The 27,992-nt window shown below is 47.5% G+C and overlaps 2 long non-coding RNA genes across 30 annotated transcripts in view; one reads left to right on the plus strand and one right to left on the minus strand.

Annotated features, from left to right (window-relative positions):
* Positions 1 to 27,992, plus strand: part of LOC100457480 (uncharacterized) — a 215,420-nt gene that overhangs the window by 126,296 nt on the left and 61,132 nt on the right. For 23 of the 29 annotated variants that reach the window (XR_010141317.1, XR_010141315.1, XR_010141309.1 and 20 more), the window contains 2 exons: positions 18,737 to 18,813; positions 20,191 to 20,254. The exons of 5 other annotated variants lie outside the window; for them this stretch is intronic. This is a non-coding gene — a long non-coding RNA (uncharacterized LOC100457480). The remainder of the gene's footprint in view (positions 1 to 18,736; positions 18,814 to 20,190; positions 20,255 to 27,992) is intronic. One more of the 29 variants, XR_010141323.1, reaches the window with a different exon arrangement.
* On the minus strand, positions 838 to 27,775 carry LOC129047543 (uncharacterized). Its single transcript, XR_008509298.2, has 3 exons — positions 27,435 to 27,775; positions 26,902 to 26,994; positions 838 to 1,360 (listed from the first exon to the last, which is right to left on the minus strand). It is a non-coding gene; the product is annotated as an uncharacterized LOC129047543 (long non-coding RNA).

Consider the following 27,992-nt stretch of genomic DNA (forward strand, 5'->3'; position numbering starts at 1 on the left):
CCGGCTACCTCCCTCCTCCTCCCACCACTTAAAATTCCCTGAATCTGACAGTGGTAGGGAAAGGGCTGATCCTGGAGAAGATTGTTCCTTGATAATCCTAGTATGATTCATAATGGTTGCAGCAGATGAGCCCCGAGGTCCATGACTCAGTCTGCAGCTAAGGAAGGCTCTTCTCTGGGGAGGTGTGTCCAGCTTCCCGGGAAAACCTCAGCTGTCTAGCTGGTCTGGGCTGCCCAGTTCTTAGCAGTGCATCAGCGATGAGCAGCCGCTGGCCATCAGGCAGCGTTTCCCGCCTGCCAGAGAACGTCAGAGCCACTGCGTCTGGACCAGCTGAAGGCAGCCATGGTGCCCAGGATGCTGCTGCTGCCTCCAAGGAAAAGAACTCGGAAAATAAGGAATTACAGCCTGGTGGTTTTGTTTTATGTTCATTAATTTTTTTACATCTGGAAGATAATGGAAAAAATTAAAAATTGCTATAATTGCACCAGTTTTAAAAATTAATAATATAAAGAAGGGAGAGTAACCAACACCAGCTTGAAACCCATCCCGCCCCTTCTTGAGATAATCCCTGTTATCAATTTGGTAATTTATGCAAACGTAGTGGTGCACTGTTAAACTTCTCAAGAGGAGAAACAAAAACTCTGAATTGTAGGTTTGTCGATTTCAATGGCGAAATCCCACCACTGCCGATTTCAGGCAAACAAAGCTTTAAAAACAAGTTCGCAAATTTCTTGAATATTTAACAATCAGCTTTTGCAAGCGCATACATGCTCACAACGTTTGCTTTTTTGTACTTCGTTTTGAGGGAGGCAGGAAATGGAAACTTGCAATGGTATTGATAAGCATGCCATTTTTATTTACAGTATCACGGATGTCTTCCTAGACCAGCATGTGCAGATTCACTTAGCTTCTCTCACTTGTGGGATGGGGTTTCCATGAAGGCGCACTGTGTTGCTTCTGGAAAGGCAGAATCGGTCCCCCAGGAGACGGGAATGGCAGCAGCTTGGCACTCAGAGGCTAGCTCCTGCAATGCTGTCCACTTGCAGTGGACAAAGCAGTAAACTTTGGCATTTACTTGGAGTTCACTCTAGCTTCGGTTTCTTCTAAATATGTTCTTCCAATGACCTGTAGCCTAATCAACTCTGCTGGCAACACATCCCTTTGCTCTGCTCAATTCCAGGTTCCATCAGAGAATCTCATTTTTCTTTTGGGAAATGTTTCTTGATTTTCGTCTTTTCCACCACCCCTCACTGAGGCTGGGTAAAGTCCTTCTTCTCCATGATGCTTAGAACCCAGGCCTCCTTCTGTGGCAGGGCTCTCTACCCCTTATGATTTATTGTGTGATGTCTCAACCTGTTTCCTGTGGAGAAGCAGAGAAGCTCTGGTAAACAGAATGGCTCTCTAAAGATGCCTACGCCCTCATCTCTGATGTTATGCCCATGAATGAATATGTTACTTTATATGGCAAAGGAGACTTTGCAGTTGTAATTAAGGTTGCTAATCAATTGACTTCTAATAGGGAGAGTAGCCTTGGTTATCCAGGTGGGCCCAATCCAATCACACGGGCCCTTAAAGGCAGAGGTTTTCTCTGACTGTGATCAGGAAGATGCCATGAAAGATTCTAAGTGTGAGAAGGAGTTGATGTGCCACTGCTGGCTCTGAAATGTGGGGCCCACTTGTAGGAACTGGAGGGAGAGACTGGTTGCTAACGGTGGCCCCTAGCTAACAGGCAACAGAGAAGTGGGGACCCCCGGCCTACAGCTGCAGGGAACTGAATTCAGCAACATGAATAAGTTTGGAAGAGGATCCTTCCAGAACCTCCTGATAGGAGCCCAGTCCGCTGTCACCTTGAATTCAGCTTCGTGAACCAGGAGCAGGGAAACCAGCTGAGCCAACCCACATTCTGACCTAAGGAGCACTGAGGTAATTATATGTGTTGTTTTAAGCCAGTAAGTTTGTAGTAATTTGTTATAGTGGCTGTAGAAAATTAATACAGGATCCTAGTGTTTGGGAATGCAGACTCCAGGCCCCTCTTTTTCCAGAGCGTGTTTGCACCTTCACAGGGGACCCTCAAGTCCCGGCAGTTCACTTTCACGTGTCTCAGCCCAGCTTGCCCTGCTGCTCCTGAATGAACAGGTTCTAACATCTTCCAAACACTTCATGTCCCCCACCTGCCTATAATCACCGCTTGGTGGATTTTTACCACTGCAGTGTGGGCCTTGGCTTCCTATTTCAGACCCCCTGGGATGTTTTGGTAGCTTCCTTAGGGGTCTTCTCAACTCCAGGCCCTCCCTCTGCCCAACCATCCTTCATACTGCCTCCAGATGCATCTTCCTGCAGTGCAGCTTTGCTTCCATCGCTCCCTAGCTACAGACATCCTGTGGGCTTCCTGTTCCTACTGAATCCAGGGCACATCCCCCAGCCTAGGATTCAACCCCCAGCCTAGGATTCACAATCTCTACTGGGGACAGGGGCATTGCCTCTCCAGTCGGATTCCCCAGGACTTGTGCTTTTTTTTTTTTTTTTTTTTTTTTTTTTTTGAGACGGAGTCCAGCTCTTTTGCTCAGGCTGGAGCGCAGTGGCGCAATCTCGGCTCACTGCAAGCTCCGCCTCCTGGGTTCACGCCATTCTCCTGCCTCAGCCTCCCGAGTAGCTGGGACTACAAGCGCTCGCCACTATGCCCGGCTAATTTTTTGTATTTTTAGTAGAGACAGGGTTTCACCATGTTAGCCAGGATGGTCTCTATCTCCTGACTTCGTGATCCACCCACCTTGGCCTCCTAAAGTGCTGGGATTACAGGCGTGAGCAACAGCGCCCGGCCTGTCTAGGCCATCTTTATACTCAGTGTAAGCAGCCCCCACAAACAGAAATGCTGTTGCAGGGTGAGTGTGCTAAAAATACTCCTGGGATTTTTCAAGTCCTTGGAGACATCCATCTTAAAATAGTGCAAAAAGAACTGAATAAATACTCATTTATGTGCTATTTTAATGAACAACTGTAGGCAATATGCCTAATATGGCAGGGAGGTCTTCAGTGTCCTTTCTCCTTCATTCTTGATTAGCGTCTGAGCTCAGATGGCATGCATCATTATGTTTGTGGCATTACAGAAGGTGCTGGGAGTGAGGGAGAGTGCAGGAGTGGGGAAACATTACGTTCCTGTAATCCCAGCTATTTGATGCTGAGGCATGAGAATCGCTTGAACTCGAGAGGGAGAGGTTGCAGTGAGCCAAGATCATGCCACTGCACCACAGCCTGGGCCACAGAGCAAGACTCTGTCTCAAAAAAAAAAAAGAAAAGTCAGCTTCTGTGCTCCTGCCCAGAACCACTGAATCAGATGCTGGGTGTCAGCTCTAGACCCTGTTTGTCCTTTTCTTTCCTATGTCAACCCAGCAGAGCTGCAGGCCTTGTATGGAGGTGAGTTACAATGTGCTCTCCTTATCCCCAGTAAAACCAGGACATTTTAAGGTGGGGAGGGGGTGGGAGTGGATCAATTAACTTGGAGTCTTGGCTTGACCTTTACCCTGGATTTATGGGGCTTAGAAATAAAGGGAAAGTTGCATTCTTCTCTGAGGAACTGCTTAATTCGTATCCACTCTCCCAAATAAAGCTGCTGGTTGATTGCGGCTATTTAATTCCATGCTATTTGCTTTCATTCTGTATAGGGTGAGGATAGCTTTTGTTGGCCAGAGCTTGTGCTAGATCTCCACCTGGGCCAGGAAGGCATTTCTCTGCACTCACAAAGGCCTTCCACACATGAGATGCACTGAAGAATTCCTGGCAGGGCCAAATCTGGTGTCCGGTTCACTCTTGGCCTTCCAAGTTCTTGCTGCCTCTCCTTTGTACCCATGATATCTGATGGCAGCAGCATGGAACTTGGTACAGTTGAAATAGACCAAGTTCAAATCCTGACTCAGATACTGAGCTCAGTAACTTTATGTAAGTACCATAATTATATGGACCCTCCCTTCTTCATCTATAAAATGATGTGGTAAACTGATTACAGGAATGGCCCTAACTCTTCACTCATTCCCTGTATCTCATTCTGGACTGACTGTGTCTCATAAGCTGTCAGTAGACATGATGCAAGCTGAGATTTTTTTTTTTTTTTTTTTTTTTTAAGACAGAGTCCCGCTCTGTGGCCCAGGCTGGAGTGCAGTGGCCTGATCTTGTCTCACTGCAAACTCCACCTCCTGGGTTCAAGCAATTCTCTTGCCTCAGCCTCCCGTGTAGCTGGGATTACAGGAGTGTGCCACCACACCGGGCTAATTTTTGTTATTTTTAGTAGAGACAGAGTTTCACCATGTTGGCTAGGCTGATCTCAAACTCCTGACCTCATGTGATCTGCCTGCCTTGGCCTCCCAAAGTGCTGGGATTATAGGCATGAGCCACTGTATCCGGCTGCAAGCTGAGCTTTGAAATACTGTTTCCATTTCCACTGTTGAATCTCTTTTATCACCATGAAAAGGGATTTCAGGGCTAGTCACTGGTTCCGGGAGAAGAAAGAATAACACATAAAACATAACTCAGGTGCTCTAATGGTCCCAGTTGACACCAACCTAGATCAGTTGACAGCCAGCCAACTCCTAGACCTCCATGTGAGCCCAGCCAACATCACCAAAGCTACCTACTTGACCACGCAGATATGTGGACACTTAGTGCTTATGCCACTGAGCTTGTTGTGCACCATTGTTTTGGTAATAGATACAGTGGGAAACTCAGTAATAACTATTACTATTACAATAGTAATAACTATTGGATTCAAATCCTGCCAGGGCATGGGTTGGTTAGTGCTACATGCATTGCCTGATACATCAACTACTTTTGGAATGACCGAATGGTCTTATAAGGATAAATTATGTAACCCCTTTGCACCTGATTTCTCTATTCAGAACATCTCTAGTAGGCTGCAATCACTGCCACTCACTTGAAATTCTTTAAGAGTGGAAATGCCATTTGCTGGACGTTCAGAGAGAGAGACGTGAAGTAGCTAGGTTCCTAGTTTTACGTGAGATGTCAATTGATCTACGGAGTAATTTGGGTCCCTGGCTTCAAGGCAAGCCTGTTATATTCTTCAAGGAGAAAACAGCTTGACATCAGTATCAGTTTGAGAACACAGCATGAGTGAACAAAAGAAACAGCAGTCCACATATTTTGGGCATTTGCTCTACACCAGGCACTTCTTATCTATTCTGCATGGAAAAATTGCTCTCCTGATTTTTAAAGGGGACAAAACAGCTCAGAGACATCAAATAGATGATCAGAGAGCACACAGCTAAGGAGGTAACAGCTCGAACTTCTAGATCCAGAGCTACCTCACAGCAAACGACAGCCTCTTAACACCCCACCACCGTCTGCAGAGCCCGCAGCAGGCATCCAGGTGAAGCTCCTGTTTATCAATGAAGGAATTGCACCTGTGAATGGAAGTGGCCTGCCCAAGGCTACATGGCAGTGAGTGTAACCAGATTACCTGATACCCCTTCCAGGGCCCTTGGTGTGACTTATTGAGATCTCATGGGCCAGTGGGTGTCACTGAAATTCCTGGATAAAAATTGCTTGTGGAGGGCTGGCATAGTGGCTCATGCCTGTAATCCCTGCACTTTGGGGAGCAATTTGGGAGGCCAAGGCAGGTGGATGGTTTGAGCCCAGGAATTCCAGATCAGCCTGGGCAACATGGCGAGACCCCGTTTCTACAAAAAAAATAACAGAAATTAGCCTAGTATGGTGGTGCGTGCCTGTAGTCCCAGCTGCTCAGGAGGCTAAGGTGGGAGGATCACCTGAGCCCAGGAAGGTCCAGGCTGCAGCAAGCCATGATTGTGTCACTGCACTCCAGCCTGGGTGACAGAGTAAGACCCTGTCTCAAAGAAAAAAGTTTCCCATGGAGGCATTATCAGTTTCTAGGTCTCCACGTGAGCACCTTAAAAGAAGCACTGTAGTTTAACAACAACAACAAAAGATGCACTAGGGAACACCTGAGCTGCTCCTATGCTCCTGTGCTGTCTTCAGGGAAGCAAGTCAGCATCATGAGGAGGATGCCTTTTGGGAAGAGGCCCGAGGGCTGGCTAGCTGCAGGTGTACCATTTCTAATCAATTCATTCATTCATTCATTCATTTATTTTTATAGAGGTGGGGTCTCACTATGTTGACCAGGCTGATCTTAAACTCCTGGCCTCAAGTGATCCCATCTTGGCCTCTCAAAGTGTTGGGATTACAGGCATGAGCCACTGTGCCCAGCCCCAGACATGCCATTTCTAGACAACAGCTCCAAGGATCTGAGGAGAGAAGCCCCTCATGCTGACTGCCCCGGCATCTACCTATCCTTTGTTCTGCCTGCCAGCTCAGAGAGTGGGAGCAGTGCCAGGGAGCTGGTTGGGCTGGCGCTGGCCAGGCAGGAGCCCTACTTGGCTAGCAGCCCCGGGCACCTGCCACACTTGTGTATTTGCTCAGTGGTTTGGGGTATGGAAGCAGGATGCCTTCCGTCATTGCACCCTGGGTGTTCCGGGCCTCGGGGGCCAGCTGCTGGGCTGGCAGCTTCTCTGAGGAGCTGTTTCTTGCCCTCTATGTACCCCTGTCTCTCAACTACCTGTCAGGCAGGTAATAATCCCACCATCACCTAATGTACCCGAGGAGAAGGCAGGAGGCCTGCTCAATGTGCACAGAACAAACACTGACAAGGTGCCTTGAGAGCCCTGCACCAGGCACCTTCAGCCCTCAGGGGAGAGAGTCTCCTGTCCAGCTCACCCCAGGCACCCTTCTCCAAATGCCCAGTCTTGCACCATTCCCAGACCATTTGGGCCACATCAGAAAGAATTTGTCATACTGCCTGCCTTTGATTAGATGTTAGGGAAGATTTAAATTCGTGCAGAATCTCAATATAGCTCCCTTCCTGTTGGAACTATGTGAGAGACTATTTCCAAGGCTGTTTCTTACAAGAGGATCTGCCTTGCTAAGACAGAGCATTGCAATAATTAACGTGTTGAAAGCTTCCTGATTTCCAAAGCATTTTCACATACATTAGCTCACTTAAGGTCTCCCAAACCCTCTGAATGGAGCATTGTTTTTAGCCCCATTTTACAGGTGAGGCAACTGAGACCAAGAGAGCTTGAGTAGCTCCCCCAGTGCCTTAATGTAGAATAAATATCAGAGCAGAGACTGCAGCCCAGATCTTCCTTATGAAAGTCCAGCCTCCTTTTTTTTTCTTTTGAGACAGACTCTTGCTCTGTTGTCCAGGCTGGAGTGAAATGTTGTGATCTCAGCTCACTGCAACCTCTGCCTCCAGGGTTCAAGTGATTCTCCTGCCAGAGTAGCTGGGATTACAGGTGTGCACCACCACACCCAGCTAATTTTTGCAATTTTAGTAGAGACGAGGTTTCACCATGTTGGCCAGGCTGGTCTCAAGCTCCTGACCTCAAGTGATCCACCTGCCTCGGCCTCCGAAAGTGCTGGGATTACAGGCGTGAGCCACCGCGCCCAGCCCCAGCCTTCTTTCTGATTCACTCTTGTTTTGTAGTAGTGGACATTTAAGAAGACTTTTTATTTTTTTATTTGTATTTTTTTTTTTATTCAAAGGGCTTGTGCTCAAATAAAGTGAGAGTAGGGAGAGAGGAATTCATGTTTCTCTGCGCTGTTTTTTGTTTGGGCTCTCATTTAATCTCTCTGACAACCTTTTGCAGCAGATGTTATTCTCGTCCATATTTACACCCGAGGAAGCTGAGGCTCACAGAGGAGAAATATCTTTCCCCAAGCCCCACATCTAGCAGTGGGTAGAAAATGAGCCCAGATCCCTCTGTCTCCATCTCTGCAACCTATCTCTCTGCATGCCACTTTGGCTTACGACTGAGATCAGCTGCACCAGGGCAGGCTGGAGGGTGAGGAGGCTGGCTAGACCCCTGGGAGGGCAGGCAGCACCCAGAGCTGTTCCAGCTCTGCTGATCCTGTTCGAGAGGCCAGAAAAGTTCAAATATTGGCCTTCTCCTTATAGTCTCCCACCTACCCTCCCTCTGGAAGCACAGAACTGTAGTGTGCAAAGAAAGACCTTGTGGATCCTCTGCTCTTGCCCTCTCATTTACCAAATGAGAAGAAGCTCTGTGGGGAATGTGACCGGCCTCATTCCATAGAAGAGATGGCAGAGTCTGGAGCAGAATCCGGGACCCCTGACTCCCAGGCCTGTGCACTGAGGCGTTCTTGTCTGCCATCTCCCAGCCCCTCTCTTTGCCTTCCTTGATCTTCTTGAGTTCTCTAATGGGTCATCTGTTGTGACCGTTGATTACAAGACACCATGCACGGTTCCCCTGCTTCCATTTATGTGTGGATCTCCCTCTGTTCTTACATAAGAATCTCAGAGACAGGGGTCAGGTTGTGACCTTCTCTTTGGTGCTGGCTTGAAGTTGAGGAAAAAGCCAGGCTCCGAGTCCCTTGGATCTGGGTCCCAACCCTGCCTGTGTGGCTCTGAAGTCAAGTGACTGCTCCTCCCCGTGTTGTATTCCCCGGCAGCACTAACAGTGCTCCCCTTAGCTGGACACCTAGAGTGCCAGGCTCTGTGCCCAGGACTTCACTGTTTGAGGTCCCTGGAGAGTGGAACCTCTCATCCACAAGGTGGTGATTCCCTTGGGAGTGGGCAGGATGCAGTCAGAAGGGAACTTGGGTGGGGACAGGCATCCTATATCCTGGGTTTACCCACTCCTACCCATGCACTGATGGGCTTGACTGCCTGGCCAACACTTACTGAGCATATAGTGAATGATGGGCACTGAGGCTCAGGGGATGAAGTCATAGGCTTTGAGTCCCAGAGTCAGTGATGGAATCACCAGGGAGCCCAGGCATTGTGTCTATGCTCTGTGCCATGTGACAAGTCTCTGCCCTCTCTTCATCCTGGAGAGACCCTGGGTTCTTACCTCCCTGGGCTGTGGCACTGTGCAAGGTGGCCAAGGTAGGGGCCCTGGTGTTCTGGCCCCCAGCTAGGTTCTCAGCACTACTGAGTGCTGGCTCATGGTGAGTGTTCAGCCACTGTTGGATGAATGGAGAAATGACTCAATGAATTTCCCAGAATGCACAGATGCTGCACCGAATCCCTTGGAGTTTAACCAGCACAAGAGTTTGCACTTTGCTGGCCATCTCCTGCCAAGGCACAGCCTTCCCTGAGCCTGTTTCCCTTGTATGTGGGTCATACCTGAGGCCCCCAGCTGGCGTTTGGTCCCCTCCTGCAGGCGTAGGCTGCCCAGTGCCAAGTGCACCTTGCATCTCTCCCCAGCCCTCCCACTGCTGTCTCCCGCTTCCTGCCCTCCGTCCCGCCATGGGCTCCCGCCAAACCAGCCCACACGGCCTCCTTTTGTTCAGCCACCTCAGTTTCAGGCAAACCAGTCCAGCCAGGTCCCCCAGCCTGCATTGCACACTCCTTTGAAGCCCTGACAGGCAGCCAACCAAGCTGGCCCGAGCGTGCAAGGCAGGGTGCTGGTGCCGGCGCGCTGGCAGCTGCTTCCCGCCTTTCTGGCTCCTGGGACCTGGCTGCTCCCAGGCCCATTCACATGGGGACAGAAATGCCTGGACGTTCTCCTCAGCTGCCATGGGCATTGCGTCCAGGGCCGCCGGCTGGGGCTGTTCCCACAGCCCAGAGTCCTTTCCCAGGCTCCCTGTTCTCCATAGTGAAGCCCTCTGGTTTGTCCCAGGCAGTGCATCCCACAGCCTCTGTCTCCACAAAGGAGAACTGGCAGCAGGAATAGCCTGGCTGGGTTCTGAGCTCTCTGAGGAGAGGCAGGACTGGGCAAAGGGTAGGAGCGCTGGCTTTGGCTTCAGATGAGTGTCGAGCGCCTCACTCTGCCATCTCTAGCTAGGGACCTATCTGCTTCATGCTTCAGTTTTCTCTTCTGTAAGTGGGGAGCATAGAGCACCCAGTTCACCGGCACAGTGAAGGGTGATGAATACTGTAGGTTAGCACATTGAAAGCTAAGTCTTCAACAGGAGTTGTGGGGAGCACTGTTAATATGTGGGGGATCATCATTCTAGTAGCTGAGGAGCATTGGAGCCTAAAAGACTCGTGTGAAAGAGGGGTCTCCTGTTCCTATTTTTAAATTTTTAAATGTTATTTATTATTATTTTGGGGACAGGGTCTTGCTCTGTCACCCAGGCTGGAGTGCAGTGATGTGACCTCAGCTCACTGCAGCCTTGACCTCCTGGGCTCAAGCAATCCTCCCACTTCAGCCTCCCAAGTAGTTGGGACTACAGGCACATACCACTGCACCTGGCTAATTTTTTTATTTTTTATAGAGATGGGGTCTTACTATGTTGCCCAGGCTGGCCTCAAACTCCTGGACTCAGGTAATCCTCCCACCTTAGCCTCCCAAGCAGCTCTTGGGACTACAGCACCACCACCATGGCTGGCTAATTTTTTATTTTATTTTATTTTTTGTAGAGTGCAGTGGCCCTATCACTGCTTACTGCAGCCTTGGCTTCCCAAGCTCAAGCAATCCTTCTACCTCAGCCTTCCAAGTAGCTGGGACCACAGGTGCACACCACCACCCTCAGTTAATTTTTTGACTTTTTTTTGCAGGAAACGAGGTCTCACTATGTTGCCCAGGCTGGTCTCGAACTCCTGGGCTCAAGCAACCTGCCTACCTCATCCTCCCGATGTGCTGGGATTACAGGTGTGAGCCACTGTGCCCGGCCTCCTATTTTCTAAATTTCAAAAGTAGTACATGCTGACTGCACAATTTAAGAAATTCAGATAAGTGAAAGAAAACTTAAAAAATACTTGTTGTGGTCGGGCGCAGTGGCTCACGCCTGTAATCCCAGCACTTTGGGAGGCCGAGGCAGGTGGATCACGAGGTTAGGAGTTCAAGACCAGCCTGACCAACATGGTGAAACCCCGTCTTCACTAAAAATACAAAAATTAGCTGAGTGTGGTGGCGCTCACCTGTAGTCCCAGCTACTCGGGAGGCTGAGGCAGGAGAATCACTTGAACCCAGGAGGTGGAGGTTGCAGTGAGCTGAGATCGCGCCACTGCACTCCAGCCTGGGCAACAGAGGGAGACTCTGTCTCAAAAACAAACAAAAAAACACTTGTTGCTGGGTGCTGTGGCTTGCGCCTCTAATCCCAGCACTTTGGGAGGTTGAGATGGGAGGATTGCTTGAGCCCAGCAGCTTGAGACCAGCCTGAGCAACAGAGTGACATCTTGTCTTTATACAAATTTTTTTTAAAAAATTAGCTGGACATGGTGGTGGGCACCTGCAGTTTCAGCTACTTGGTGGCTGAAGAGGAAGGATCACTTGAGCCTGGGAGTTAGAGGCTGCAGTGAGTTGTGACTGTGTCAGTGCACTCCAGCTTGGGTGACAGAATGAGATGCCATCTTAAGAAAAAGAAAAATTAAAAAAACCTTTTTATCCTACCAACGTATATACTCATGTGTGCACATGTACACACACGTATGCATACCCCTACACACACTAGAATTGCTAGTTTATAACCATGTGTAATAATAGTTTATATGGACATAACAGTGCATGCCTATTATATTATGTACATATGTAATGCATTTTATGTACTTTTCATATATATTTCATTTCATATTAAATACAGATTCTTGCATATACATATATTTGAAAAAGTAAAAAATAGGTTCCTCTGGTTTTGTAACCAGCTTTTGTCATTTAATGTAAGTTGAATTTTTTTTCTGTTAGGGAATTTTTCTGCAGGAAAATATTTCAGGGCCACCTGGTATGTTATAATACAAACATGTTATATCCATTTTACAGTTGAGGACCTGGAAGTGCTGAGATGCAACATAAGTTCCCCAAAATTACGCTACTTGAGGCACAGCTGACATCCAGAAGCTTCTCTGGGAAGGCTTTTGGAGTTCCCCAAGGCAGAGTCAACAAGAACATAAGTTTCTTAAGAACAGGGACTGTGTGCCTCACTTACTGTCATCTCCCCAGCATCTGCCGCAAAGTGGACATTCTGTTAATGGTTACTGAGTGAATAGACACAGGAAGTTCAGTCTTCTTTTTTATCTCATTTCTTGCTCAAAGCTCATCACAGCATTGAACATGTCTTTCTACATGGCCCCCTCACTAGCTTCTGTACCCAAGTCCAGGACCATGTCAGATTGTCTTTGAATCCCTCAGCCCCAGTCTCAGGCCTGCCCTAGAGCAAGTGTTCAGTAAATGACTATCGAATTGTGGAAACAGGGATCTCTCCATTCTGGATTCAAGACAGCACCCTCCCTATGAAGCTTTTCTGAGCTCTTTCACGCCAGAGTTCTCCAAACCATCGTGTTGACAGCTATCTGCCTGCTGCCCTCAGTCCAGGAGCAACTTGGACATCAGCCCTGCCTGTCACACTGGGGTTGGCGCACCTGGCCTGTTCCGGGACAGATCACAAGGCTGAGGGTTAAGTAACACCTGGAGTGGTTAGGAGGCTGGGCACCTCCTTCTTGTGAATCTCCCGGGCTGCGTGGCGGGTGGCGGGTGGCTGGCAGGGGAGGGACCCTTGGCACTGCTGTGGCTTTGTATTTGCTGCTAGCGGGGCCTTTGATGCCCCAGGGGCTGCTCGCCCAGCCAAGGGCATTGTAGAACACAAAAGCTGCAGAAAGCAGCACAAATAAAGTGAAAACGACCCAGGAAACTGCCAGGGAGCTTATCAGCCTGTTTCCTGATCATAGGTATGGGGTGTAGGGAGGCACGGGGAGCATTTCTGGGCCCTGTGATTGCCTGCATGTTGCCAGGGCCCCTGGTATTGTGTACAAACCATTAACCTGGAAGATAAGCAAGGCTCTTCACCTTGCAAAACTGACTGGATGAGTCCAAACTCTTAGAGTTTTTGTGAGGATTAGACAGGTTGATAAGTTAAAGTGCCTACTCTGTGTGTGTGTGCATCTAATAATGATAACAGTGACAGTAGTAATAACAGTAGCAGCTAATACTTTCTGAGCATTTCATATATGCCAAACACTATTTTAACTGATTTTTATATTCATTTAATCTTCATAATGACACTAAGAGGTAGGTAATACTGTTATCTTCATTTTATAGATGAGAAAATCGAAGCTCAGAGATGTTAAGTAACTTTCTTAAGATCTCACAGCACATGAGAAGACAATCCGGCATTTGAACCGGGCACTGCGGTTGTGAAACACTGGTCTATAGCCACCTTGCTCCCCATTGCTTCCCCCTAGCCTTTGGAATATTGTGTTCCCCTAATTATTATGATAGTGAGGACAACCATGTGATGATGATGATGATGATGACGATGATGACGATGACGATGATAGCGATGGCGGTGGTGAAGGAGGAAGACATCCCTTCATTTCGTATAGCAATCTGCTTCTTGCTGGGATTTCAAATCCATTTTCATTGTTGATCCTGAGAACAAGCCTTGGAGGCAGAGTCATTTTGAAATCCCAGGAAACCGGGCCTTAGGAGACGGCTGAAGACCCAAGCAGTCATTTGGTGGATTCTGTGAGGCCCAGAGCTGAGGAGGAGGACATGGGTGTAGAAATGGTCACAGCCCACACTGCTGTGCCTACAGCTCTGGATCCTGACTGTGTGAGTGGGCCCAGGGCTGCTGGAACCTGTGGGGCTATAGCAAGAAGGGTGAGGAGGTTGCCCCACTCCTGCTTCCTTCATGAACGTTCATTGTTCCCTCAGTACAGGAAACTGAGGCTGTTCCCTTGACCTCTCCAGACAGCTTAGTGGTGATCTCAAGCCCTCTTATGAGATGGTGGATCACAGCTACCATTCATTGAGTTAAGACCTTCATTTATTTCATTTAATCTCATCAGTAGCCCTGGGAGATGCATATTATATTTCTATCATGGTGTACCATAATTGCATCAATTAATTTTTGCCACGGCAATGCCAAGTAACAACTGCAGAATCTCAGTGGCTTTCAATATTAAGCATTTATTATCTACATATCTGGGGAGATTGGCCAAGCAGCCTTGCTGATCTTGGCTGGACTGCCTCCATGTCTGGGGTGTGGCTGCCTGGTGGCTGATGTGATTTTGCTGGAGTGGCTGGGGTGTCTCCACTCTGCCCTCTGTGTCTTTCATCTCCTTCTGAAACCAGCAGACTAGCTGGGGGAATGTCCTTCTTATGGTGAAAAGCACAGAGCAAGACAAGACCACTCCTAGGTGAGCAAGCCCTTTCCAAGCTTCTGCTGGCCTCTCTTTTGCTAGCACCCCATTGGCTGAGACGAGTGACCTCACCACACTGAGTGTCGGAGTGGGAAGGCACTGCAGAGGTACATGGTGGAGGGTGAGGGTGTAGGTAGGGTGAAGAGTCAGGACCTGTTTGCACTTGATCACAGGTGATGTCATCTCAACTGTCCCTCAGGCTTCTCTGAGCTTTGCTGTCATCCTTACTTAAAACTATTTGCATTGTTAGAAAGAAGAAGAGACTAACAGGCACCTAGCAGTGACTGAATACACAACAATCCACTTAAGGAGATCAATGGTATGATTCTCCGAGGCTCTGTGGGACCAGGGGGCTTTATCAAGGTTGCCTAACAGAGCAGTGGTTCAGCCAGCATTGAAATGTCACCTGCCTGGTTCCCGTGTGTGTGTGTGTATGTGTGTGTATGAACCCAAACCTGTGCCCAAGTCAGACTTATGTGACTCTTGCAGCCAGTTCTCCCTCACAGTGTTGCTTGGGTGCTGGAGGCTGGAAGGAAAAGAAGCTTTAGGAGAGAGAAATTGTGACCTCCTTTCCACAGGTTGCTATTGCCACAGGCTTTGCACAAGCTTTTCCCTGGGTGGCCACCCCAGAGGCTAGAACATAGCAGAGGATTTTTCGTAAAATCTTTGGAGTCTTCAGAAGAAGGTCTTTTGAGATAGGTCATGGAGAAATGGGGCCTTTGAGCCATAAATTAGCCATAGTGTGCAGGCTGGAGCCTCACCAATCTCCAGTCTTGAGAACTGAAACGGACTTGGGGCTCCGATTTTGATAATGGCCTTGAAGTAAGGCATTCCTCCTTGTGTAATTGGAGCTGCTTCCCCTCCTCCTTTGTCCCCCTTCACCATGGCATAGCCCCAGGGAGTCCAGATGCCAAATTAAGTCTTTGGCCTGTATCCTGAAGTCCATTCCCTTAGGAATACTTTTCTTCACTTGCCTGCCTGAGGCCTCTCTCCACACTTTTACTTGCTTTCCCATGTTAAGAAGACATATTTGAAAGTGATTCCTGGGTGGCCAAAGTCAGAAGCCTGGGCAGCCGTCTGCCTTGCCGGCCACCTCCCCAACCCTGCCGAGCTGTGAGCTTACAGGTGGTACCATCTGCACTTCTGCATCTTTTTTTTTTTTTTTTTTTTTTGGCCCTGACCTTTGGCCTAATAAAAGCAAAGTGCAGAACTTTGAATGAGGGAGATAGAAACAAGATGTTCTCTACCTCCCCCACCCCCTCTTTTCTCTCCTCCTTCTCCTCCTCCTCTTCTTCCTCTTTCCCTCTCTACACTTATTCTGTGCCAAACATAAATCCAGGGATGTATTTATCTTTCCCAGTGAACTAAAGGTTTATAAGGAGGATGCCCTTTTCTCTGCAGGAACTAGTATTCTCTTCCCTTGGAAAACTCCTGTTCATCCTTCTGGATCTGGGGGAAGAAACCCATTTCCCACAAGACCGTTCTCACCACCTGGGTGGAGTTGCTGACTCTCCATTTTGGAACATCACACTTCCAGGGCTTTGCTCTGGTCCAGAACACCCTGTGCTGTTCTGGCTCATCTCTTGGTGTGTGTGTCAACTGAACCATTTGAAGGGGATGACTGTGGCTCCTTTATTTATCTCTGTGTCCTCTGTGCCCACTACAGTGTCAAACACAGCATGGAAGCTAAACATACATGTGCAAAATGGACAAATGTAGGTACAAGCAGGGACACCCTTAGTTCAGCAGGGAGCTTGGGCTCCAGATCACTTAGCTCTAACTTGGAAGCTGGAACACCTGGCTCTGTTACACAGACAAGACCTGCGTCTCCATATACACAATTTATTCCTCACACTTGGCAAATGTGTGCCAAAGCTGAAAGAGCTCAACCTTAGAGTTTGACAGGTTCAGGTTTGAAACCCTGCTCTGCCTTTTCCCAAGCAGGGGACTTTGAGTAAGTGACTTCACTGCTGCCTTTGCCACAGTTTCCCCATCTGTGAAATAAATGTAGAAACACTTGATTTGCCTGATTTGTTGAAAAGAATAGAGATGATGTTTGCAAAGTCCTGGCATGAGCAGTAGCTATTTTATTTACCCTGAAAAGCAACTGTTCATAGTATCACATGGCGGGCAGGGGTAGGGGGCAATAAAAGCATTTGTGGCAAGGATCCAGTTATTTGCAGGCTTCTCTTCTGTCTGGCTTTGTTTGCTGTCATGCAGGAAAAGTGCCTTCACCAGGGCACAGCAGTAAACCTGTTGGCTACTCTAGCCCTGCCTGGGTTCCCAGGAAATTGGCATGAGAGGAGCTGCCTGCTGCTTGTGGGCCTGCTATTTAGGCTGCAATAGCTGTGGGAACACACAGGGTTAGGAAAACAAACACATGACTCATTGGGGACTTCCGTCCTCAAGCCAATGAGGTGCTGACACCTTGCAATTTCTAAGGGTTCCCAGTACGTATGTATGTGTCTGCTCAGCCTTCCTTGGACCTGAGCCCATCTCTCTCTGCTCTCACACTCTGTGGGGGGCTAAGGGATGGAATGCTTGTGTTCCTACCCTTCATCCCTCCTTCTGCATTTATTGAGCCTTGCTAGGTGCTGGGAATGTGATGACGAATAAGACAGTGCAGGGTACAGACAAGTCAACACATGTGGTCTGCTGGACAGCAGCCCCCCAAGATGACCATAATCCCTGGGACCTTCGACTGTTATCTCATGTGGCGAAAAGGACTTTGCAGATGTGATTAAGTTAAGGATCTTGAGATGGGAAGAGTGCTGAATTACTCAGGTGGACCCAAAGCAATCGCAACTAGTTACTTATTAGTGGTTCCTTATTAGAGGGAGGCAGAGGGAGATTGACTACCCTAGAGGAGAAGGAGATATGACCATGGAAACAGAGATTGTAGTGATGCAGCCAGGAGCCAAGAAATGCTGGCAGCCCCTAGAAGTGGAAGACAAGAAACTGATTTTCCTTTGGAGCTCCAGAAGGACCCAGCCCTGCTGATGCCTTGCTTTTAGTTCCTTATGACTTAGTTCAGCCTCTGACCTCCAGAAGGGTAAGAGAATAAATTTGTGTTGTTATTAGCTGCCAAGTTTGCAATGATTTGTTACAGCAGCAAAAGGAACTGATACAATGTGTCCTTGCGGTATTATAAGTGTTAACACCACTTCCCTAGTGATGAAGGAGACTGAATGGCTCAGTGGTTCCAAGGTAGATCCCTGGAGTCCCAGTGCTTTTGTTCAAGTTCACGTTCACCTTTTGTTAGTTAAGGGGCCTTTTGCCATGTTACTTCTCAAAGCCCCAGGTTTGTCTGTCATCTGATGTAACATCGTGATATAAAATAAGGGTAATAGTCATTTCCATCTCATGCATGGTAGTGAGGATTGAGCTGTGAAATGCACATGAAGTTGGCTGTCTGGAGCGCAGTGTGTACCCCAGCACCTTCCTCCCATGCCTTGCCTCTTGCACCTCCTCATCGACAGGAGGGCACTGGATGCTGGAGAACCTCTCTGCAGGGATGTCACAATGCAGGGCAATGTCTGCAGAGGTGTTCTGGGCTAAGGCTTGTGGATAGGATTGATAAGACATTTAGAAGTTAGCAGTGGGAGGTGGCAGGGGTGCCCGAGACCCAGCGCTTCTGGGGGGCTGGGCACTGTGCTGGGGCCTCAGTAGTTTAGTGGCTATTCTGAAACAGTCACTCACTCCTGATCCTCCCAGGCACTGCAGTTCACAGGCAGCCTTAGTTTTACCTCTGTAAGCTACTCATGAGCATACATCATTATTTTATTTAGTAAACGGGAATCTCGCCCCTGCCATGTACCTGTCAGGCATTGTAGGAGTGAGTGGAAACTGCTGCAGGGTTACCACACCTGGGTTTTGCCAGAAAGGTACTAGAAGGCTGTCAAAGCAGCTCCTGGAGGACAGTTGAGCAAGTGACTGTTAGAGAAACCTGAGGCTTCATTAGGGCCAGGACTTGGCTGCAGCCTGCTGTTCCATTCCTGCCTGCCTCTGCTGCATTGAGGATGCTGCCTCCAGGCCCACCATGGATTTGGACTCCTTCCCTGGGACATTTGGGATGATTTTGATGCATACTTGCTGTTGAGATTCTCACCAAATAGCTGCCTGGGCCCCTCTCCTCCTGACCAGTCAGCCACTGCCACTGCCAGAGGTCCACAGATGGAGGCTCCCCCAGGCAATGGGAGGAGGCAGGGGTGCCCGAGACCCAGCACTTCTGGGGAAGTTGGGCACCGTGCTGGGGCCTTAGGCCCTGCAGTCACCACACCTCTGAGGGGCAGGAGCCACTGGGTCCATTTTACAGTCTCCTCGCGTGTCTTTCAGTTGGTGATGGGACATACACCCATTTGTTTTCATTTTGCATGTATGTTCAGAGGGGAGTAATCATTATCACTGCTTCCCACTGGGGAAACTGAGGAACAGAGAGGCTGGCTGACTCATGGTCACACAATGAGTAGAGGTGATCCCAGGTGAGATTCTATAATTTATGCTTTTAATGGATTTTTCAGGTGTGGGTTTGTGGGAGCTTGCTTTGATTCACTGTAGAGAATGTTCGTTTCCCCACCTGGAAATGCAATTGTCATTGTTATTGTGTTGTTGCAGTTTGTTTGCATTCCTGAGGCCATGTCAGCAACAGGCTTGGAAAGGGAAGTGGGGGACAGCCTTGAAGCATCTGGCCTGTAAGTACAGTCCATTTGGAGGGAGGATCTCAATGCATTTTTTAGCGTAAATACACGCTAGGCTGGCTGTGCCCACAGACAGAGGGGGCACCCAACCCTCCCAGGTTCTCTGCCCTTGCTGAGAAGCCTGGGTTCTGAACCCCATGCCTCAGTGGGACACAGAGCTTCTCAGGAGCACACAAAGCTCAGTCTCTGCCCCTGCCTTCCAGGTAAACACAAATGCTGCTCGCGTTGGTGGCTTAGAGCCCAGCAGCACATTTAGTTCAGTGCCATTCCTGGGGTTGGTGGGCAGGTGAGGGTGCAAAGTCACCCTTGATGAAGAACCGCTGGTGTAGACTAGTGGTTCCCAACATTTGCTATATCAGAAATCCCTTTTAGTGGTTCTCCTTCCCTGTGAGGGAGTTTATCAACCGAACAAACTTCATTGTTAAGTATTTATTCCTCTACTTTCTTATCTAAAAATATCTGCCAGTGGGAGTTCCTGATCTGGGTCAGCAGTCTGAGTTGATATAATTCTGGCCAGTATCGAACAAAGAAGCTTGATATTTTAGGTGACAACTGTGGTCTTATTGGAAAGGAAGGTGAAATTTCTGGTAGACTTCTTGACCCTTCGAAAAATAGACTGAGGACCCCCATGGAGGAGTCGTGAGATTGGAATCACTGGTATAAACTTTTATTTTGCTGTTTGGAATTAAGAATTTGGATCAAATGCTGATGGAAGGTTTCTTTGAGCTCCACATTTCCCCGGGAGCCTCCATCCTATCTTGTCCCCTTTTAGCATGAGCAGTGTCATTATTCAGCATGTATTTATTCAGTGATCGCCACATGCCTGGCACTTCCCTGGGTGTGAGGTTGCCGCGGTGAACAGCACATGCATCTATGGTACTAATGGGGTCTGTAGCCAAGTGAGGGAGGCTAAGAAAGAAAGAATGTCATTTCCAGCAGTGATAAGTCCTAAGAGGGAGGTACGGCACGTGAATGGGCTTGAGGGTGCTGGTCTCTGGAGTAACAAGCCTCTGGAAATAATCAAGTCACCCATTTCCCAGTCCTGCCCTGAAGCACAGTCTTCACTTGGCCTGTTTAGGATCATTTCACAGATTCATTGACAGGGCCCAGTTCCTGCTAGTTGACTCCTTGGGGATGGAATCCTCTATTGCTTGCAAAAATGTACTCTGCAGTAGGCTGTGTCTTGCTAATTGAGAGGGATTCTGAGAAGTGGATCAGCCCTGCCTCACTAGATTCAGTAAGAGGAGTCCTTATAGGTATGTTGAATCTGGCCTGGTGGACAAAGCACCCTGCTGAGAGCTGGGCAGGTCTTCGGAAGGAGATTTAATGTTCTTCAGTAGGAAAGATGGTAATTCCTCTCTCCCTCTCCAGATGTCTGCAACCAAGTCATCAGAACACAGAAGGGATCTTGCAGCCATTGTGTCTTTGTGCTCAGGTACTGTCTGAGGGAGGGAAGGGAGGCAGAAGGAAGGGGAGGGACAGATCAGCTCCATTTGCTGAGCCAACCTACTCAGCACCAGGTGCCCCTCCTCTTGGCCACTGGAAGGCTTTCTTTCTTCTGGCCACAATCAAACACCGTTTCTTCTTTCTGCCTTTGTTCCCTGTGAGTCAATGACTGTTGCTGTGGGAAATAGTAGCTGCTTGGCAGGGGAGTTCATGAAGGTTGCAGAGCACCTGCTCAGGTTCTTGCCTCACCTCCTTTCCCCCTTCCTCCCTCCTCCCACCTTTCCTTACCTGGCAGCCACCTAATTCTTCTCTTTTAAAATACAGTTCAGAGAACAGTCTACACCAGCTGGTTGGGGAATCGTCCAAAGAGACAAATTCTACCCTGTGCCCACCTGTCCTCTAGTTAACACCTTTCAGTGTTCCCTCCCTTCCTATTGTCCTTAAGTTAATGCCCTAAAGTCATGGCCCTTGCTCAGCCTCTAAGGCCCTGATGGGTGCTGCTTCCCCTTGTAGCTGGGTGGGTTTCAGGAAATGCCCCATCTGGTCATGAGAGATAGGCAGCCATACCTCAGGGGAGATGGTGGTGGGGGAGACAGTCTAGCCACAAAGAGCAAAAAAGATAGGGATGAGATGGCTCAGAGGGAGTCTTGGTAAGGACTTTGGCTCTTTCTCTGTTGAGATGGGACCATCAGAAACTTTTTAGCAGGTTCTGATTTGCATTTTAATGAGATCCTTCTGGCTGCTGTGTTGAAAGTGGACTGGAAGTGGCAAAGATGGAAAGACAGACCAATCAGGAGGCTATTGTGGTAATCCAGGATATTGCAGTAATCCTGGACTGGTGGAAGCAGAGGAGATTGTGAGACATGATCAGATTCAGAGTATATCTCAAAGGTAGCATTTGCTGGTGGATTGGCTATGGGGTGCCATAAGAAATATGATCCCGATTGTTGATTATCCTGTGCAACTACAGAATGAAGTTTCCATTTATTGATATGGGCGAATCCTCAGGGTGAGCAGGAGTGCCTATTTGTTTTTTTGTGGATAGAGGTGGAATTGTTATGTTAGAGATGTTGGTCAGACATCCAAGTGGAGACGGTAAGGAGGCAGCTGCATGTACAGATCCAGAGTGTCCACTTGGCCAGGCCATGGTACTCAGACATGTGATCAAATACCAGTTGAGATGTCACATGGAATATGTTTTGAATGAGGTTAACATTTAAATCAGTAGACTTTGAGGAAAGGACATTACCCTCCACAGTGTGAATGGGCCTCATCCAATAGTTGAAGGCTTTAAGAGTAAAAAGACTGAGGAAATGGGAAGTGGGAATTCTGACTCCACATTGCCTTTGGACTCAAGCTGCAGTAACAGCTCTTCCTAGGGGCTCCAGCTTGCTGGTCTGCCCTGCAGAGTTTGGACTTGCCAGCCCGCATGATCACAGGAGCCAACTCCTTAAAATCTCTCTCTTTCTGTCTCTCTCTTCAACATACACACATCCTACTGATTCTGTTTTTCTGGAAAATCCTAACACATGGAAGAAAGGGATAAATTTGGATATCCAAAATTTATGCAAAAATGGATATTCTGATTTCTATTTGGGACTTAAGTTATTTAAGCCTTAAATATGAGCATGATCATCAAGAGACAATTGTGGGCAGAGAGGAGCCAGTCCATGGGGCCGCACAGCACAGATTAAGAGATTCAGAAATTATGTGTGTATGTTTGTGTGTGTTATATGTGTTTGGGTGTGAGTGCTTCTGTGTTTGTATGTGTTTTTGTGCTTTTGTGTGTGTGTGCTTGTGTGTGAGTGCTTGTGTGTGTTGTTTGTGCTTGTGTGTTTGTGTATGTACATTTGTGCTTGTGTATTTGTGTGTGTATTCTTTACGTGCATGTGTTTGTGTGTATATGTTTGTGCATGTGTGTGCTTGTATATGTGTGTCTTTTGTGCTTGGGTGTGTTTGTGCATATGTTTGTGTGTGTGTTTATGCTTTTGTGTTTCTGTATGCTTTGTGCTCGTGTGTGTTGTTTGTGTGCATGTGTGTTTGTGTGTTTTGTGCTTGTGTGTATTTGTGCATATGTTTATGTGTGCTTGTGTGTGATTGTGTGTATGTTTGTGCATGTGTGTGCATGTGTGTTTCTGCTTATATGTGTGTTTCTGCCTGTGTTTGTGTGTTTTGTGCTTGTGCTCATGTGTGTTTGCATATGTGTTTTTGTGTGTGTGCGCATGTGTGTCTGTGTGTTGTTTGTGTGTTTGTGCATGTGTATGCATCTGTGTGTTTATGCTTGTATGCTTGTGCTGTGCTCATGTTTGTGCATGTGTGTGCATCTGTGTTTATGCTTGTATGTTTGTGTTATGCTCATGTGTTGTTTGTGTTTGTGTGCATATGTGTATGTGTGTGTTGTTTGTATGCATGTGTGTGTTTGTGCTCTTGTGTTTGTGTGCATGTGTGTGTGTTTGTGTTTGGCATGTATGTGTGGTGTGTGTGTCTGGTGTGTATGTCTGGTGTGTATGTGTTTGGCGTATGTGTGTTTGTGTGTGTATGCATGTGTGTTTTGTACATGTGTGTGTTTGGTGAATGTATGTGTGTATTTTGTGTGTGTGTTGTGTGTGTGTTTGTGTGTGTTGTTTGTGTGTGTGTACGTGTGTTTGGTGTGTGTGTGCATGTGTGTTGTGTGTGTGTGTGGTGAATGTGTGTGTATTTTGTGAGTGTGTGTTGTTCGTGTGTGTGTGTTTGTGTGTGTGTTGTTCGTGTGTGCATGTGTTTAGTGTGTGTCTGTTTGTATTGGTTGCTGAGCACTTGCTATGTGTCAAGCATCCCCTGTTACTAGAGGCAGCCTCTTCTTAAAACAGTTTGGATGTCATCATGGAGAGCCATCTATCTCCTTCCTTTTTCTGGAAGTTTGGGAAGGGATTCTCATGGGGCCACCTATGTATTTGACTGATGTTTTGCAGTTCCTGTATCACAGTCCCTCCAGTGTTCTGGGCAGCAGACTGGCATCCAGCCATTCCTTCTCCTGTGTCAGAAATTGATTATTCTGGCATCTTCCTTCCATGCCATTTTCAGTTCCCCTAACCTCCAGTCTCTTGAAGCCATTTAGCGTCTCTTGGTACTGAGTAATCCCGTTTATTAAAGCATGTGAAGCTTCCTTAATAGCAAGTGTTGGTACAAATAGTTTTGCAGCCCCAAGGGACAGGGTCATTTGAACTTGGTGACTGGAAAAACGGTTGGTGTGAATAATGCAAAGTGCAGGACCATGGTGATGAATTTCCTTCACCCTCTTTGTTCCTTGTTTTCTTTGTAAGGCAGAATGTTTAACCCATATTTTCCAAGAACTGTGTAGGTGGGTTGCTGGGGGCAATTGATTTTTAGAGAAGTATTATTTCTCTGGATGTGGAAACCAAGAAGCAAAGAATAATATTGAGCAAGAGTCCTCCTGATGACCAGGCCTGGACTAATTATGGCGATAGTGTTGCAATGTGTTTGGACCATCATACAGTATAAGAACACCACTTCCCCCCAAGATGTGCAGGACACAGGGTACTCCTCAGGGCCTTGCTCTAGCCCCATGTCACCTAATGTCAAGTGGATCATCTACTTTCTAAGACTGTAATTGGTCCTGAAGAAGAAGGAGTGGAGCCTGGCAGGAGGAAGAGACACAGGTCTTTGTGTGAGGAATACTGAGTGGTAATGGTAGTTCTGGTACTGCCCTGGCTTGCTGTGTGAGCCTTCTCACCTGTCTGAGCAGTGGGATCACCATCTATGAGGAGATTGGACTAGGTGGTTTATTTTATTTTATTTTATTTTAAGAGAAGATCTTGCTCTGTCACCCAGGCTGGAGTGCAGTGGCGCAATCTTGGCTCACTGCAACCTCTGCCTCCCGGGTTCAGGCAATTCTCATGCCTCAGCCTCCCAAGTAGCTGGGATTACAGGCTTGCACCACTACACCTGGCTAATTTTTGTATTTTTAGTAGAGACGGGGTTTCACCATGTTGGCCTGGCTGGTCTTGAACTCCTGGCCTCAGGTGATCCGCCTGCCTCAGCCTCCCAAAGTGCTGGGATCACAGGCGTGAGCCACTGTGCTCAGCCTTGGACTAGGTGCTTTCTAAGGAGTGGGGATGGGTCAATGGGAGGGTGCCTTCCCTAAATAAAGGGGCCAGCCCTCCATTAGCATCCACTTAATGTTGTATTGTGGGAGGGTGCGTTCAGTGCTGCCAAATTAATTTTTGGACTTTGAATATAATGAAAATTTCTGCATTTTGGATGTAGGCAATAACTTCAGAAATATTTGAAACACCCTGTGGGTTAGATCTGTAGCTGGATAAAGCCCCTAGGACTTCACGTTGCAACTCAGCATTCATGAATTGCTCTCCATGGCTTCTCACAGGCTGGGGGTCAGGAGGTGAGGGAAGCTCTTTTGATTTGTTTTGTTTTGAAATCAGTGTAAGTATCTTCAAGGAACTAAGAGAACAAAATCAGACTGGAAGCTGGGTCACAAGACGCTGTTGCCTAGAGACTTAGAGTGCACGGCATTCACTCGCTCATAGAAGGAGACGGCCTACAGCAGGAGCCTCAGCAGCCCATCCCCTTGGGATTGATCCCTGTGTCCTCCACCTGCTGTCTCTGGCTCTGTGGACTCCATGGCATTCAGAGCTTGGGAAAATCAAGTATTTCAACATCTCAATTTTTTCAGTCGACATTATATTTTGGAGATCTTTGTGTGTCCATATGTGTGTGTACACATACATTATTTTTTAACTGCTGTATAGTATTACTTAAGTATTTTCCCAAACTATTTCCTACACACACACACACACACACACACACACACACACAAGGAGGCCGGACATCTTGTCTTTTTTTTTTTTTTTTTTTTTTTTAAAGACAGGGTCTTGCTCTGTCATCCAGGCTGGAGTGCAGTGGTGCAATCACAGCAGCCTTGACCTCCTAGGCTCAAGTGGTCCTCCTGTCTCAGCCTCCCAAATAGCTGGGAATATAGACATGCACCATCACACCAGGTGAATTTTTTGATTTTTTTTTTTTTTTTTTTTTTTTGTGGAGAAGGGGTCTCACTATGTTGCTCAGGCTGGTGTAAACCTCCTGGGCTCAAGTGATCCTGCTGCCCAGGCTCCCAAAATGTTGAGACTACAGGTATGAGTCACCGCATCTAGCCCCAAACATCTTATTGGACAAGCCTTTCTTGGCCACTCTATGCAGACAACACCCACCTCGCACCTCCATCTTCCTTTTTTTTTTCTGTCTTAATTGATCACCATAGCACTTATCATCATCTGACCCACCATATAGTTACTTGTTCATTTGTTTGTTGACAGTCTGACACCCCCAGCCCCCCATGAACCCCAGGAATGCAGAGACTTCTGTTAATTTTATTAAGTGCTTTATTCCCTGGAAAATGGTAAGTGCCTACTAAATATTTGTTAAATGCATAAGTCTCTATTTTGGAGATGACCTCCACACCCAGCGTCAGGCACAGAGAGGTAAAGTAACTTCCTCAAAATCACCCAGCTACTGACAGGCAAATCTGGGCCCAGAGCCCATGCTCTAATCTAAATCATTACTGCCTCCCTGCTGGTGACAAACAAAACCTCAGCACAGTGCCTGCAACACAGTAAGGACTCAGTAAATGTTAAATAAAGGTAATAATGCTTATAACAACCATCTTTGCCCCCAGAAAGATCCTTACCTTGAGGAGATAGCAAGGATTTGAGATGTTCAATATAAAATACCAAGTATGGTGCCTGTGCATAGTTGGCCATCAAGGAGTGGTGGCTATTTACTATTATACTTGTTATTTTATTATACTTTAGCACATTGTGTTGTACTTAAATACCACTTGTTTGCCCTACTTATCTTTGTCCCTTCTGAGGGTGCAGAGTGAGCCTTATTCATTCCAGCATTCCTACAATCTTGTACATCCATACAATTCTTGATATGTAGTTGACAAACACTACTGTAAGGTACATGAATGAGTAAGTAGATAAAGGAATGAACAAATGGGCCAGTGGTTTGTTGGGGCCACTCTGGCCAGTGGTTTGGGGACATGCTTCCTGGAGTCTTATCCCCTCTTGGCAGATTCAGGTTTAGGACAACGGTACAGTTGTTCCATTGTTCCCAGATAACATATCCTATCTTAACGTCTTTGCTGGGGCAGCCCTTGGACACACCCTGAGCTCCTGCCCTATCACTGGCCCCACTTGTACCCCTTGTGGGCAGGCACCACTGCAGCCTGCTCTGAAGGGAGCTTTCATGTGGCCGACCAACTCTACTCCTTGACTCCTCCCTTCTCTCATTAAAAAAAATTTTTAAGGGGACATTTCTCACTCCTAAACTTTTCATGTTCCGTTGAAGACCTAGAAAACATGTTAAATAAAAATGCTTTGCAACAGCTGACCTATGTCTTCTGGCTTGTACCCCAAAAACACTTTATCTAATGGGTAAGTAAGTTCTTATCTTTATTTCACTACTGAAGAAACTGATGCATAAGTGTTATATGCTTTTTAAGTTACGTAGTATTAATGAAAGAGCCTAGGGCCAGAACCAGCTGTCTGCATGCAACCCAATGCTTTTTCCACAAGAGTTACCCACATGGCTGTATTTGTTGGTGTTTTCTACCCTTACCTGCTTCCAGAAGACTTTGGAAGGGTGTGTTACAAATGCAATGATCCAGGGCAACTTTCAAGTCTGCTAACTCCATGTGACAGCCGAGCTGCCCTGTAAGGTGTAATGAGGAGAGGCTTCATAATGAGCTGAAGTAGTTCTGCAGATGACACCACTCAAGGGTGGGGATGCTTTCCTCTCTGCCATGTTTTCCTTTCCTGTTGGATTTGACTCTTAGATCAGTTGTTCTAAGACTGGGTTGAAGGTTGGAATTGCCTAGAGGATTTTTTGAATCCTGCTGCTAGTACCCCAGCTGCAAAGATTTTGATTTTGTCTGAAATGGGACCTGGGCATTTGGATTTATAACATCTCCCCAGGTGATTCTATTATGCAGTGGAATTTGAGGACCACAGTCTTAGAGCATCCCTGTTATAGGGATTCTGGGGACTAACAAGAAGCTACAGACCCCAAACTATTTCAGATGTAGTTCCAGCTCTCCTAAGCAAGTGTTGGCTCAAACCTGCTCACTCTTGCTCAGATTCATAGCTGCTCACCTTTCAGAAGAAATGACAATGCTGAAAGAGGAAACCAAGGGGACAAGAGAGATGGCAGCCATCCCAACAGCTGTCTTGTGTTGTGCCCCTACTGTGTGCCAGACACTGTCCTAAGCACTTTACTTATATTAACTCATCCAGCTCGCAACCAACAAAATGGCCCTAAGAGGCCTCTGCTGATATCATCCCCATTTTCCAAATGAGAAAACTGTCCATGGGGTCAGTCAGTAACTTGTTCAACCTGGGAATGGCAGAGCTGGGATCTGAAGACCGGGAGCCTGGCTCCGTAGGCCCCTGTTTAAGTCACTGCATCTGTTGCCTTCTGGGATGTTCTTAGAACTGTGGGATACCGGTTCCCACATGGCCGAGAATCTTCTCACTAGTTCGTGCTCCATGGTGATGCAGAAGCATAGTTCTAATCTGTCATTCTGTTGCTCTGGAGCCTACACAGCCCCCCATTGCATCTGGAGGGAGAAGCCCAGCTCCTTAGCACAGCACCTGAGAAATACCCTTTACAGCCTGGCCACTGGATGAACATTCTTTCACTCTCCATGCCAC

The sequence above is a fragment of the Pongo abelii genome, chromosome 7, assembly GCF_028885655.2.
Source record: "Pongo abelii isolate AG06213 chromosome 7, NHGRI_mPonAbe1-v2.0_pri, whole genome shotgun sequence".
Lineage (NCBI taxonomy): Eukaryota > Metazoa > Chordata > Mammalia > Primates > Hominidae > Pongo > Pongo abelii.